We start from the raw sequence: 15,735 nt of genomic DNA, 5'->3' as shown, positions 1-15,735 counted from the left end.
ACTTCTATCAATTATTTAGATTGAGCACAAAAATATGCATAGTCTTGTTATCACACTCTTAATCATCTGCTGTATCGGAATCCCATTAAATGGAATTGTGATCTGGCTACTTGGCTTCCAGATTAAGAGGAACCCTTTCACTGTGTTGATTCTAAATTTGGCTATTGCTGACTTTGGACTTCTTTCATTTTTGGCTATATATTGTATTTGTCATATTATACCTTCAATACTAACAAGTTTTAACTATTCTGTCCTATATACTTTCTTCCCCATCACAGATTGTCTCATTCACATAATGTATATCAATGGTATCTTTCTTCTGACAGCCATCAGCATTGACCGGTGTGTGTGTGTCCTTTTCCTAATCTGGCATCGCTGTTCCCGGCCAAAATGTTTGTCCTCTGCTATATGTGCCTTCTTCTGGATCGGCTCTTTCCTCCTGGAAGGAATTCCAAACATTATGAAATATGTATTTCTTAATGGTAACTCCTTCCGTCTCTCTTTAATTGTGACTTCTGTTCTTTGCCTCCCACTGATCACAGCCTCTACTGTGATCCTATTCATCAAAATTTGTCTGAAACCTAGACAGATGAAACGTGGATGACTGTTAGTGATGATCTTAATTACTCTTCTCTGTTTCTTTATTTTTAATCTGCCATTAAATATTTACGGCTTCTATGCTTCTTATTTTTACGAAGGCTATTATTCCCAACATTACATAATTCTGGGGGCTTCCCTAAACAGCAGTGTTAACCCAATAATCTATTATCTGGTGGGGAGAAAGAAACGAGCTCAGACCAGACAGAGCATCAAGGTCGTTTTTCAAAGAGTCTTCCGGGAAGATGAACCTCCTGAAAGCCCAGAGAATGCTACAAACAGAGTTTCAACCTCTCTGTAAAAGCATAATTTTAACTTGTCTCCAATGCTGGATGTCACTCGGCTGCAAAAATGTCTTTCTTGATACAAAAATAAAATATAAACATCTTTTGTGTGCCTCAAAAGTATGTTTTCAGGATAATCAATATAGAAAATGAACAAGCTTTTATTTAAAGATCTTAATAGCAGTGACCCTTCCTGCGACCCAGGGTGGTCCACCGCCATAAGAGCGAGCGAAAATTTGCACTCCCGGGACGAAAGAGCGAGCTGGGGAGTCAGGCCAAGAAGGCTCATGGGAATACACCGGGTGTAGCCTGTCTAATGTAATATGGAGCTTTCAGCCCATGAGGAGTTCAGCCGGCGATTTGTTGGTAGGAGTTGTAGGTGTGGTGTGTTGCGAGAATAAGAATTCTGCTATCCTGTGGGAAAATAAAGAACAAACACATAGTTACTTCAAACAACATATAATAAGAAACTCGTTATATACAACTTGGAAAAAAATCAAAAAAATGTACTATCACCAAACTCCCAAATGGTACTCGAGCTTAGAGGCGACGGTATACCCAAACTCAAGAGAAATAAACAAAATGCTAAATTATTATCAAACATTAGAAAAAAATGGGGAATTAAAAACTAGGGAACAATTAGAAGAAATTGGAATCAAAATCGACTGGTGGGCGTATAATGTAATCAAATCAAAATATCAAGAAGGGAAAAAGAAGGAAATACAAATAAAAGAGATAGAATTAGATAAGATAATTTTAGGCCAAGAAAAAAAAATGATTTCCAAAATATATAGATATATGCTACACTACAAAATGGAGGAACACATCGTTAAAAATAGTATACATAGTTGGGGCAAAAATTTTGGTTATAGCATAAATTTAGATAAGTGGGAATCAATCTGGACCAAAAACTATAAGTTAACCAAATCTACAGCTTATAAGGAAAACATATACAAAATGTATTATAGGTGGCACCTTCCACCAGCAACATTAGCCAAAATGTATAAAGGAACAAGTCCAAAATGTTGGAGGTGTAAAAAAATGGGGACATACTACCACATTTGGTGGACCTGCTCAAAAATGAAAAAATTCTGGAACAAAATGCAGAATTGGATAGAAGAGATTTTACAAATGAAGATAAATAAAAAACCTGAAGCCTTTGTCCTGGGAATTATAGATCAAAAAATTGAAAAAAACAAACACTACTTATTAATTCATATATTGACAGCAATTAGAATAACGATAGCTCAAAATTGGAAACAAACCGAACCACCTGAAGACGATTTGATAATTAAAAAAATATTAGACTGTGCTGAATTTGATGCACTAACAATTAAATTAAAAAATAAAGAGGATTCCGAACACGATAAAACCTGGATACATTTTTATAACTGGTTTAAGAAAAGAAATAAAATTCAAAAGAAAAAATCAAATTAACAATACTTTATATCCTTTTCATTACATAGAAAAAAAATACAAAAGACATATATACAAAAAACCTTTTTATAAAGAAAGATCTGTCTTCGGAGAGGGGCGGCATACAAATCCAAGTAATAAATAAATAATAAATTATATTAAAGAAATTGAATATGAATAAAAGAAGGCGGATAAGAAAGAATTAAATGATTTAAAGAACAGTGACAACCTACAAGAGAAAATGGTATACGCTGAGGACACAACATGCTTCACCAGAAAATAATTTAAAATCAAAAATCATTCAAAACTAACCTCCTGAAGGGAATATAAGTACAAATATTATAAAATATACTAAGTGAATAGTTATTGTTATCAATGTACTTAAATAAGCAATTAGATCTTTTTTTAAGAATATTTTCTTTTTGTTTGTCTGTTTGTTTGTCATGTTTGTTTGTTCGTTTATTTGTTATGCGTTGATTTAGCATTGTATTAATATAAAACATATTGTATGTAAATGTGTATATATTTGTAATAAAATCTTTAAAAAAAAAAAAATTCTGCCAGCCTCTCTCGCGAGCTCCCTTGGGACAATTTCTTTAGGGCATCCTTGGTGGTTCGGACCATGCGTTCAGCCTGACCGTTGGAGGAGGGGTGCCATTGTGCAATAAGGGCGTGGTGAATGCCCGCATTGGCTAGGAAACCTTCAAACAGGGCCCATTGTCCAATACTATTAAGTCCGGAAACCCGTGGGTGGCGAATAGGGAACCCAATACCTCAATAATCGAGTGGGACGTGGTGGAGTGCAAAAGGTTAACCTCGAGCCAACGAGAGTAAGCATCCACAGTTATTAGGAACACTTGGCCCATAAATGGGCCGGCCAAATCTATATGCAACCTGGTCCAAGGACCAGAGGGAGGTTCCCAAACTAAGGGGGCTGCATGAGGGGATGAAGGTCGGTGCTCCTGGCACGGTACACACTGAACAACTTGGGTCTCCACATCCCTGTCAAGGCCAGGCCACCAGACATAACCCCATGCCAGGGCTTTCATGCGGACTACCCCTGGGTGCCCTTTATGCAAGAGGGACAATACTTTGGCCCTTAAAGGTAGGGGAATGCAAACTCAGCATCCTCGCAATAGGCAACCCTGAATGACGGAGAACTCCTCCTTACAACAGAAAAATGGAGCATAATCAACAGAGGGGGCAACCGGGGCCACCCTCGCAAAACCCACTGCAGGACGATGGACAGTAATGGATCGTGTCGGGATTCTTCGGCCACAGCGGAAGCAGATAACGCTAAAGGGCGATCCATGATGGCTAACACAGAGGAAGCGGGGGCCGGATCCAATAATATCTGCGGCAACGGACAATGGCTAAGGGCGTCCGCATGGGCAATGTGGCGTCCAGGTCGGTAGAGAAGGCGATAGGAATAGTTGGCTAAGAATACAATCCACCGGGACATGCGCAGGGATAAAACAAGTGGACTTTGGCGATCCCCGGACAGCAGGCCTAAAAGAGGCTGGTGATCAGTTACAAGATCAAAAGAACGGCCATAGAGGTAGTCGTGAAACCGGCGGACTCCGGCTATTAGAGCTAGAGCTTCTCGGTCAATGTGGCCGAAATTCCGTTCGGCCTTGGCCAGAGTCCTGGAAAAAACTGCTAATGGCACTTCCGACCCGTTTGGAAGTTTGTGGCTAAGTACAGTGCCCACCCCGTATGGGGGCGCATCACAGGTCAAGATGAGAGGTAAGTGTGGGGAATACTGGGCCAGGACAGTATTAGAGGCAAGTACTCCTTTTACGGCCGTAAAAGTGCCTGCCTCATGGGGTCCACAGACCCATTTTCTATTTTTGTCAAGGAGGCGATGAAAGGGTTCAGCTAGAGACGCTTTATGAGGGATAAAAACCACATAGAAATTCAATAGCCCCAAGAAAGCCTGAAGCTCTGCCTTAGAGCGAGGGGTGGGGGCCTGCCAAATAGCTCTAGTTTTTTCGTGGATTGGATGGATACCCTTCCCATCTACAATGAACCCTAGAAACTCTACCTACGGAACTCCGAATACACATTTATGAGCTTTCATCTTAAGGCCCGCCTCTCGAAATTTAGACAGGACCATTTGAACCCTTTTGAGGAGATCTGCCTCGGATCGGGCGTAGACAAGCACATCATCGAAGTATGGAACTGTTATTGAATTCACAGTAAAGGGCAGTGCGGCGGATAGCAGCAATGAACTCATTGATAGACTCGCCCTCTAGTTGGTTATGATGGAAAAATTTGTAGCAGCGGGCACAGAGGGAGGGGTGGGGGCGTAATGGTCCTGTAAACTTGCAAGGAAGTCATCCCATGGCACGTCATGGATAGGAGTAGGGGCGAAGATAGCGTGTGCCATCTCAAACATCTCAGTGTCACAGAAGCCTAAAAAATAGGCATGCTTATGATCCCCTGAGATTTCAGTATATCCATTAGAGATAAGGAAACAGTCAAACCTGGCCACGTAGGAATCCCAGGTTTCCCCTTGGGGATCAAAGGGGGGGGGAAAGTAAGCTGGGTGGACCTGGTAACTTACGAATCAATTGTTCACAGGATATGAATGACACGGCGTGGAGAACAGAATCCTTCGTCGCCAATATTAAGTAGGAGCCAGCGTGGAAGAACAGAAGTTTGTTACATAGTCGGAAGACAGAACAACAACCAAGGTGACTGACAGGTTTTTATACCCGGCATAAAAATTAAACAGCCAATAGAATTACAGAGTTACTCTCGCCAAATCTTGGCTATAATCCTTCGAGATAGAAGCAACCAATGAGGTGACAGCAACTAATTATCAGGCAGATACACTACACCATGCATAAAATTGTAAAGGCCTAGGGGGAAAGAGAATCTCAATTCCCCCTATGCCTGGCGGCAGAGGTGGGTTTGAAGTAGCTTACGAAAGGCAAGGAGGGTGGGGGTAATTCTAATCTCTGGGGGGAGTTGGTCCCAGAGGGCTGGGGCCGCCACAGAGAAGGCTCTTCTCTGGGTCCTGCTAGGCGGCATTGTTTAGTGTGTTTCTGTGGGACCTAACTGGTCGCTGGGATTCGTGCAGCAGAAGGCGGTCCCTGAGATAATATGGTCCGGTGCCATGAAGGGCTTTATAGGTCATAACCAACACTTTGAATTGTGACCGGAAACTGATCGGCAACCAATGCAGATCACCCTAAATCACTGAGGGGATGAAAAAGAAGACTAGAACTAAATTTTGTAGAGACAGGCTATAAGAATAGAATCTTGCAGGCCTGTTTCTTGGCTTGGAGAACTTTAATGACTAAGAATGGCAGCCCCCTCAATACCTTCTAATTTTGTTTCCTCCAAATAGAACGGAATTCAGTACAGTGGTACTTCTACTTACGAACTTAATTTGTTCCGTGACCTGGTTCTTAAGTATCTGAACTTGATGGTTTTCTAGCAGGTGTTTCATTACCCAAACTAGTTAATATCATTAGTACTACTAATTAGATATTACCCCATTTTAGTAAAGAGACTTCTGCAAGCTCAATGACTTTGCAGAAGTTTCATTACCAAAATGGACTCCGCATTTCAACCCCAAGCTGCAAATATTCTCCTTTATTGATATTGTTGCTTCTTTCATGCACTCAATGGGCTCTCATGTTTGACATCCTCAGGGAAGGAATTAAAAAAACAGAAAATCTGATTTCCCCTTTTCTTGCTACTTTTCCTTCTGGGATGGTACCCATTAAGGGTAATTTAAACAGGAAATTTAAATAAGAAATGTAATTGCCCTATAAGGGTAATTTAAAGAGGAACGCTAATTGACAATTAAGAGTAATTTAAACAGAAATACAAAATGAATGATAGTGGAGTTCTGCCAAACAATAATGATACAGCGTTTACTGGCTTTATAAGGAACGCCTTGAAGAATCGATCTCTCACTCTTCTTGAGCCAACGCCATCTGTAGTATTTACGCTTTGCTGGAGACCTGGGAGAAGAGAAGACTTCTTTTGATGCCAGATCAGCGATTAGAATGAAGACATCCTGAAACAGGACAACTCAGTGGAATTTGATATCAAAAGGTAGGCACTCTGTGCATACATCCCATACCTGGAATTTATCTCTTGTGAGTGATTGATTATGTGCGATCAAGTCATTGTCAGTTTTTAGTGAGCACACAGATGTTCAACCAATCAACTGGAATAGAGCTGGAAGGGACGTTAGATGTTTTCCCTGCTCAACCCCAGCTCAAACATGAGATCCTATACAATTGGAGACAAGTGGCTGTCCAATTGCTTCTTTAAAAACTCCAGTGATGAAGCTACCATTATTTTTGTAGGCAAGACATTCCAGTGGTAAATTGTTGTTGCTGTTAGCAAGTTTCTCTTGAATTCCAGGTTGCCTTTCTCTTTAATTAGTTGCCATCTGCTGTTTGTCTTGCCTCCTGATCCTTTGGAAAATAAATTGACCTGCTCTTCTTTTTGGCAACCTCCCAAAGCCTGGAATATTGCTGTCATGTCACTCCAATCCTTCTGTGTTCTAGATTAGCTATATCCAGATCCCGCAAAATTGGATGGGGGAAAATTATTATTATTATTATTATTATTATTATTATTATTATTATTATTATTATTTATTAGATTTGTATGCCGTCCCTCTCCATAGACTTGGGGCGGCTCACAACAATAACAAAGACAATGTAAGAACAAATCTAATAATTTAAAAAACACTAAAACCCCCATTATCGGAGAGGGGCGGCATACAAATCTAATAAATTATTATTAATTATTTATTATTATTATTATTATTATTGTTATTATTATTATTATTATTATTATTATTATTATTATTATTATTATTAGAAGCAAACATACAGACAAACATACCATGTATAAACTGTATAGGCCTGGGGGAGATGTCTCAGTTGGGTCTGCTGGCCGAAACCAACCAGGAGGGACATGGATCCAGTAAGCAGGTGGCAGAACTCACAGCTCCAATGGTCTTGTCCACTTCATCAGGTGTCACCAGATCAAACTCTTCCCAGACAGGTGGACAAGTGTGAGCCCCAGTCACCTCGACTGACTCGTTGTCAGTTGACTCTGTTATCCAATTGGAGTCAAGGTCTGCCCGGATCCGAGCGATTTTATCAGTGAAAAACGTGTTAAAATCCTCGGCACTACTCTGCAAGGGCTCCCCAACTGCCCCCTGGTTAAGAAGGGAGCGGGTCACGCTAAACAGAGTGGCTGGGCGGGATTCCACTGATGCAATCAAAGTGGCATGATACGCGCATCTTGCCGCCTTGAGCGCCACTTTGTAAGTCTTAATATGAGCTCTTACAAGTGTTCGATCGGATTCGGACTTACTCTTCCTCCATCGCTTCTCTAGACGTCCCTTCTGGCGTTTCAACTCGCGGAGCTCCTCGTTGAACCTTGGAGCTCTACGGAGTCTAGTGCCGCGGAGAGGTCGCAACGGCACAACCCGGTCAAGAGCCTCCACTGCAGCCTTGTTCCAGGCCTCAGCAAGAGACTCCGCCAAACTGTGGATGAGTGCATCTGGAATAACCCCAAGCGCCCTCTGAAAGCCCTCTGGGTCCATCAGGTGTCTGGGGCGGAACGGTCTAATCGGTTCCGCCTCCCTGCGGGGAAGGATTGGAGCCAGGAAGTCAAGCCATAATAGAAAATGGTCTATTATGAAATAGAAAATGGTCTATTACCATGACAAAGGCAACACTTCTAAGCCCCTTAGTCTCAGACCATTACTCAATTGCTCAGAGAGGAATACCATGTTTATTTATTTATTTATTATTTATTAGTTGGACTTGTATGCCGCCCCTCTCCGAAGACTCGGGGCGGCTCACAACAAGTAAAAACAGTCACAACAATCCAATTAATTAAAATATTTAACGATTTAAGAAAAACCCCATGTACATAGCAAACACACACACAAGCATACCATGTATAAATTAACATGCCCAGGGGAGATGTTTAGTTTCCCCATGCCTGACGGCAAAGGTGAGTCTTAAGGAGTTTTCGGAAGGCAGGAACAGTAGGGGCAGTTCTAATCTCCGGGGGGAGTTGGTTCCAGAGAGCCGGCGCCGCCACAGAGAAGGCTCTTCCCCTGGAACCCGCCAACCGGCATTGTTTAGTTGACGGGACCCGGAGAAGGCCCACTCTGTGGGACCTAATCGGTCGCTGGGATTCGTGCGGCAGGAGGCGGTCTCGGAGATATTCTGGTCCGATGCCATGAAGGGCTTTAAAGGTCATAACCAACACTTTGAATTGTGACCGGAAATTGATCGGCAGCCAATGCAGACTGCGGAGTGATGGTGAAACATGGGCGTACCTAGGTAAGCCCATGACTGCTCTCGCAGCTGCATTCTGCACGATCTGAAGTTTCCGAACACTTTTCAAAGGTAGCCCCATGTAGAGAGCATTACAGTAGTCGAACCTCGAGGTGATGAGGGCATGAGTGACTGTGAGCAATGAGTCCCGGTCCAGATAGGGCCGCAACTGGTGCACCAGGCGAACCTAGGCAAACGCCCCCCTCGCCACAGCTGAGAGATGGTTTTCTAATGTGAGCTGTGGATCGAGGAGGACGCCCAAGTTGTGGACCCTCTCTGAGGGGGTCAATAATTCCCCCCCCAGGGTAATGGACGGACAGATGGAATTGTCCTTGGGAGGCAAAACCCACAGCAACTCTGTCTTATCCGGGTTGAGTTTGAGTCTGTTGACACCCATCCAGACCCCAACAGCCTCCAGGCACCGGCACATCACTTCCACCGCGTCGTTGACTGGCCATGGGGTGGAGATTAAAGCTGGGTATCATCGGCATATTGATGATACCTCACCCCATGTCCTTGGATGATCTCACCCAGCGGTTTCATGTAGATGTTAAATAGCAAGGGGGAGAGGACCGACCCCTGAGGCACCCCACAAGGGAGAGACCTTGGAGCCGACCTCTGACCCCCCACTAACACCGACTGCGACCGGCCAGAGAGGTAGGAGGAGAACCACTGAAGAACAGTGCCTCCCACCCCCAGCCCCTCCAACCGGCGCAGAAGGATACCATGGTCGATGGTATCGAAAGCCGCTGAGAGATCGAGGAGCACCAGGACAGAGGATAAACCCCTATCCCGGGCCCGCCAGAGATCATCCATCAACGCGACCAAAGCGGTTTCCGTGTTGTAACCGGGCCTGAAACCCGACTGCTGGGGACCTAGATAATCAGCTTCTTCCAAGGACCTCTGGAGCTGGAGTGCCACCACCTTCTTGACAACCTTCCCCATAAAGGGAAGGTTGGAGACTGGACAATAGTTGTTAAGTACGGCTGGGTCCAGGGAGGGCTTCTTGAGGAGGGGGCGCACAAGCGCTTCTTTATAGAGTGATGGAAAAACTCCCCTCCCCAAGGAAGCGTTGGTAATCTCCTGGGCCCAGCTCCGTGTCACCTCCCTGCTGGCCGAGACCAACCAGGAGGGACATGGATCCAGTAAGCAGGTGGCAGAACTCACAGCTCCGATGGCCTTGTCCACTTCATCAGGTGTCACCAGATCAAACTCTTCCCAGACAGGTGGACAAGTACGTACCCCAGTCACCTCGACTGACTCGTTGTCAGTCGACTCTGTTTTACAATTGGAGTCGAGGTCGGCCCGGATCTGAGCGACTTTATCAGCGAAAAACGTGTTAAACACCTCGGCACTACTCTGCAAGGGCTCCCCAACTCCCCCCTGATTAAGAAGGGAGCGGGTCACCCTAAACAGAGCAGCCGGGCGGGATTCTGCTGATGCAATCAAGGCGGCATGGTACGCGCATCTTGCCGCCTTGAGCGCCACTTTGTAAGTCTTAATAAAAGCTCTTACAAGTGTTCGATCAGATTCGGACTTACTCTTCCTCCATCGCTTCTCTAGACGTCTCTTTTGGCGTTTCAACACCCGGAGCTCCTCGTTGAACCATGGGGCTCTACGGGGTCTAGCGCCGCGGAGAGGTCGCAAAGGCGCAATCCGGTCAAGAGCCCCTGCCGCAGCCCTGTTCCAGGCCTCAGCAAGGGACTCCGCCGAACTGTGGACGAGTGCCCCCCCTCATGAGTCGGACCCTGTACTACTTGGGTCAGGTCAATGGCTGTCATGGTGGCCATGAATTCCTGAGCTAACCCAGAGGTTTCGCCGAGCGATGGCAGGTTAATATCCCCCAAGACTATAAGTCTGGGGAATCCTACCGCCAGCCCGGCTACCTCCTCGAGCAGCACAGGCAGGGCTGTTGACACGCAGCCGGGAGGCAAAGCTCACATCTTTCCACCTCCTTCTCCCCTCGGTGTCTAGGAGCGGTGCCATTTTCCGTGCCCCAGCTGATCCTCCCGGCTGGTCTCCTGGCACTGCTGTCCCGGCACCCCACAGAAATGGCAGCATTCACCCTCTGGACCCCCAAACGGAGGGCTTAGCAACAAAGAGGACAAAAACAATAACTGGCCTAGAATGGGTCATTGTCTGGCGTTTTCCTCCATAATTCTCAGAAGAGCGGCAGCTCCACCAGAGTATTGAACTCCAAATGGATCTAAAAATTACATTGAAGTTATCATTAAGGTGTTGCATTAAGAGGCACAAGAAAGGGGGGAAATTGCCTTCATAGAGGAGCTGACATACCACCATGGAGAATACAGGAAACCACAGATGAATCAACCTAACATCAACACTTGGGAAGATACTGGAAATGACAATAATAATAAAAATCTGGTTGCTCTTTTCTGCACTTTTTCCAAAGTCTCAACATCTTTTTTGTAACGTGGTGACAAAAACTGGATGCACGATTCTAGGTGTGACCTTACTAAGGTTTTATAAAGTGGTACTAATACTTTACATGATTTTGATTCTATGCCTCTGTTTATATAACCAAGGATTGTTTTAGGTTTTTTGGCTGCCGCCACCCATTGCTATCTTATATTTAAGTGATCATCCATTAGCACTCCAAGATCCTTCTCGCACTTACTGTTTTTGAGCCACTTTTCACGTAGCATGTATTTGTACCTTTGGTTTTTCCTGTCTGTGTAAAGCCTTGCTTTTCTCCACATGAATGTCACTTTGTTGGATAGGGTCCATTCTTCATGTCTCTCAAGATCCTTTTGGATTATGAGCTTTCTTTCTGGGGTGTTGGCTATTCCTGCCAGTTTACTGTCAGTTGCAAATTTGATGAGTTCCCCTTCAATTCCCTCATCTACGTCATTTATGAAGATGTTGAAGAGTACTGGCCCTAAGCTGGAACCCTGTAGTTGTCAACCTGATCCTACGTAGCTTCTGCTCCGGCAATCTCACACTACTCACCAGAGCTTACAAAACTTTTGCCAGACCCATCCTAGAATACAGCTCATCTGTCTGGAACCCATGCCACATTTCGGACATCAGCACCCTCGAAAATGTCCAAATGTTGAGTATGGGTCAGCCAGTTATAAATCCATCTGGTGATGATGCTGTCTATTCCACATTTTTCTAGCTTACCAAGTAGTAGGTTGTAGTCTATTTTGTCAAATGCCTTACTGAAATCTAGGTGTACTATACCCACATCATTTCACGGGTATATTAATATAGCCACTTTGTCATTAAGACCATAAAGAATCAAATGATTGTTGTCATTTGGAGGACAAAAGATGAGATTAAACAAATATGCTGAATATGTAAATATGTTTGCTAAACTATTGCTTCTTCTGATGCTGTTGTCTGGCTTTGGGTAGAAAATTATTTGGATGGGGGGAAACGTTGCAGTGTATTGAACTCCAAATGGATCTAAAAGTTATATTGAGTCTTGAGCCGCCCCGAGTCTTTGGTCGGGGGGTGGCTGCATGCAAATCTAATAAATTATTATTATTATCATACAGGTGTTGCATTAAAAGGTATGAGAAAGGGAGGAAATCACCTTCATAGATGAGCTGACATACCACCATGGAGAATACAGGAAACCACAGATGAATCAGCCTAACATCAATACTTGGGAAGATACTGGAAATGATAATTTAAAAAAGCCAGATCTACAAATATCTATTTTTATATAATTTTAATTGATTTTTATAATAACACAAATCTACGAATATCTAGAAACAAATAAACTTAAAACTAGAACCCAGCATGGGTCTGTTAAAAACAGATTATGCCAAACCAATCTTATTTCATTGTGCCAGGCCTCCTGACAGAATAACAGTAATAGGAAATGGGAGGAGTGAGAGAGAGAGAGAGGGAGAGAGAGAGAGAGAGAGAGAGAGGTTGGAACTACAGCACATTCTTTGTGCAGAGCTATAGATCCACTGTACAGAGAAAACTATTCAGCAAGTTCTCTGAGTTTGTTTACTACATAACTTTGTGTCTTGGGCCACATAAATTCTTTGTTCCAGTTATAATTGCTTCAATTGACAGACAGCAGGAACTTTGTCTGATTGTTAGACTTTGATAGAGAATTGCCGCCCCGAGTTTTCGGAGAGGGGCGGCATATAAATCCAATAAAACTTCAAACTTCAAACTTCTCTCCCCTGGAGATTCTTCCTATCCTCAACAGGTATGTCAGGAGTAAAAGTAGCACTTGAATGGTGGTAATTGCTATTTTCAAATACCTTTCAGTTCTTTAATTCAGAATAGACATTGGGGGGATTATTAAGATGGTATCACGTAGCACCACTGAACTCAATGGCTAAATGTAAAATCTCACTCCCAGTTTGTTATTCAGCTTTTAATTTAATTTATTTAGTTATTTGGGTTGGGTTGCTGGCACAATGTCACCTGCCTGATTTTGGTATCTGAGGGTGGGAAATGCATTTATTGATAAAATATACAGGTGTGCTGAAATGGACAAATTGACAATAGAACTGAAAGGACCAAATGAGTCGGATCAAGTTTAGACGAAATGCTACAACTGGATGGGAAAAATAAGAGAAAAACAGCCTGACAATGTGGAAAGACTAAAAATGGAAATATATAATATATTGTAAATAGATAAGTGAATTGCAAAGTATGAAATTTGGAAGTAGATTTGTGAAAAAAATGTTATGATGTTTAGAGATGAAAAACAAACAAATAAATAAAAGAAATCACAGCCCCCAGTTTCTAGGCAATGCCTTAAATAACCATCAGATCAAACTGGTTATCCCAAGCTCTCATACAGTTAGAATTAGTCAAAATTTCTCTTAGGATTTTGATTAAGATTTTGCTATCAAAAATCTTTTGTTATCAAAAGATTCTGAATTAAACAAGAATTCAATTCTGCAAGTCTAACATAGACTATTTGTTAGATAGTTTCTCAGCAGGCTAGAGTAGACTAGATTTAGTTTTATTTCATTCTCCTTCCCCTCCTTCATAAATATTGTCCATAATAGCGCCGGTGGTCTTCATCCACCAGCGCATTTTGCAGGCGGCCCGGGGAGACGCTGACACCCGGCGGAGCCGCCATCTTTAATTTTTGGCTGAGATCTCACGAGGCTTCGCGAGATCTCGGCCGATGATCAGGCCAGAGTGGCCTGATCAGTGACATGTCCGGACGGGGCTTGCCAGCCCTATAAAAGGGCTGACAGGCTCGAGATCGGCCTTTTCGCCCGGACAGCGTCGGCAGACACCCGCCCTCCCTCCCTATCTTACAGTGTACCTTTTGGGGTCGCCCTACGGGACCGAATAGGAATTTTTGGCGGCCCTGGCATTTTAGCAAGGACCATTTTTTCGCCTATTCCACACTGCGGTGACGGATATGCGGTTAGGGGGTGCTTGCACCTGTTTAGGTTAATTGGCTTACCTTTGGTCATTTGGGTAGGCAGGTTAGGGGCAGAAAACTGGGTGGTGGTTTAGCAACTGGGTGTTCTCCGTTGGGCATCTTTGGGGATGATTGACATGTTCTCTCCAAAGGCTTGTGGCACTGACGGCCTGAGCAGTTGGGAGGAACCTGTCTTTGGGTCCCGCCCATGTAATTCCCCTTGTAGGGGTTAGCTGGCAGGACTTCCCACATGCAAGTGCATGGAAAGGTCTCAGGTGAGGGGGTGGTCCCTCACCTGGATTAGCATGGAGCTACGCCCATAAATTGCCCCGGAAGTTTATTATATGTCATTTTCCGCCCCGGAAGTAATTGTTTGACCCTGCGGGTCCTTGTTAGGGTTATTGTTAATTATGCTAATTTATTTAAGATAAATTATGCAAATTTATTTTAATAAAAATGACCCAGTTTTAAATCCAGCTCATTGTGTCTGTGTCGTTACTCCGCCTCTCCTGCAAAATCCATTTTTTTTAATCTCAGAAACAATGGAGACCTCCACAGATTTAAACAGGAAGAGCTTCAGTTCGCATTGAATGTTCATCAATTTTGATGTATTTCCTCTACAGATTCTGCAATCTTTTATATTTCTCTGTGCTTCAGCTAGGACAAAATGACTAGAATGTCCCAAGGGACAGCCTAATACACTCTAAACAGAAGAGGTGTGCATATCTTGAAAAGGCTTCTCTATTGCTAAGAAGCTTTGAACAAAGCATGTCCTGAAAGCTGAACAGTGCAATTAAGCTTCTTCCATATGATTTTTAAAAATAGACAAATTTTGTGGATAGTGGAAGCAACTATCCTTCTAAAGGGATATACTATATATATTTTGATTGATTTTATTCTATTTTTTATTTTTCACTGTTCTGAATTGTGCAGTGAATAAGAATCAGCTAGAATTGTGATTTAACAAATTATAGTTATAATCATTTAGCCAGATGTTTAGATTGGATTTAGTGGTTTTTGCCATCTATCCAGTTCTTCCCAAGAACCTGGGATAGACAGATGTGATGGTTTGATGGTGTTAAAGGAAATGTGCAGGTTTTCCTAACTAAATCGGCCTTTTGCAATTGACTGGTGGTGATTTTGTCAATCCCGATGGTGTTTTAAGGAAAGCTTTAAATGTTTTGGAATTACATTCAAGACCCCTATTACTTCTGTTAATATTTTCTTTTTTATTTTGTTACTTTCTTTTCTGTCATATCTTCAATTAGTCCCACCATTGCTGGCCTGATTGCTTAGCCAACAGTTTTAGGTCCTATAATCTACTTGGCACCAGATGTTCTTCCAACGTTCTTTTTGATAAAAGTGACAACTTGTCCCTTATGGGTTTCTGTAAATTATGCCTTACTTTATTCTTTATAGGAGAGACTCTCATCATCTATTGAGGTTATTATTGTTGTTGTTGTTATTAAATGAGCTAGACATTTCAATATGTTAATTATGGAGGAATGATTGAATCCATTCTTCTTTCTTTTCTTCTAATAAGAACTTCCATTAAAAACCAGAGATTATTGCTGCATTACAAAAGTCTCTTGGTGGATTTCATCTTGAAATTACTAGAGCAAAGTATTCTGAGGATAAACTACTTCTATCAATTATTTACATTGAGCACAAAGATATGATTGTGCTTAGTATCATAATCTTAATAATCTGCTGCATTGGAATCCCATTAAATGGA

General features: G+C 42.9%; 1 pseudogene; it reads left to right on the top strand.

The window, feature by feature from the left end:
• Window positions 1–1,035, top strand: LOC139166021 (mas-related G-protein coupled receptor member H-like; annotated as a pseudogene).
• The last annotated feature ends 14,700 nt before the right edge of the window (window positions 1,036–15,735 follow it).

This window comes from Erythrolamprus reginae, chromosome 3 (genome assembly GCF_031021105.1).
Source record: "Erythrolamprus reginae isolate rEryReg1 chromosome 3, rEryReg1.hap1, whole genome shotgun sequence".
In the NCBI taxonomy this organism is placed as follows: domain Eukaryota; kingdom Metazoa; phylum Chordata; class Lepidosauria; order Squamata; family Dipsadidae; genus Erythrolamprus; species Erythrolamprus reginae.
Note: the sequence above shows the minus strand (reverse complement) of the source record. Positions and strands in the feature narration are given on the sequence as shown.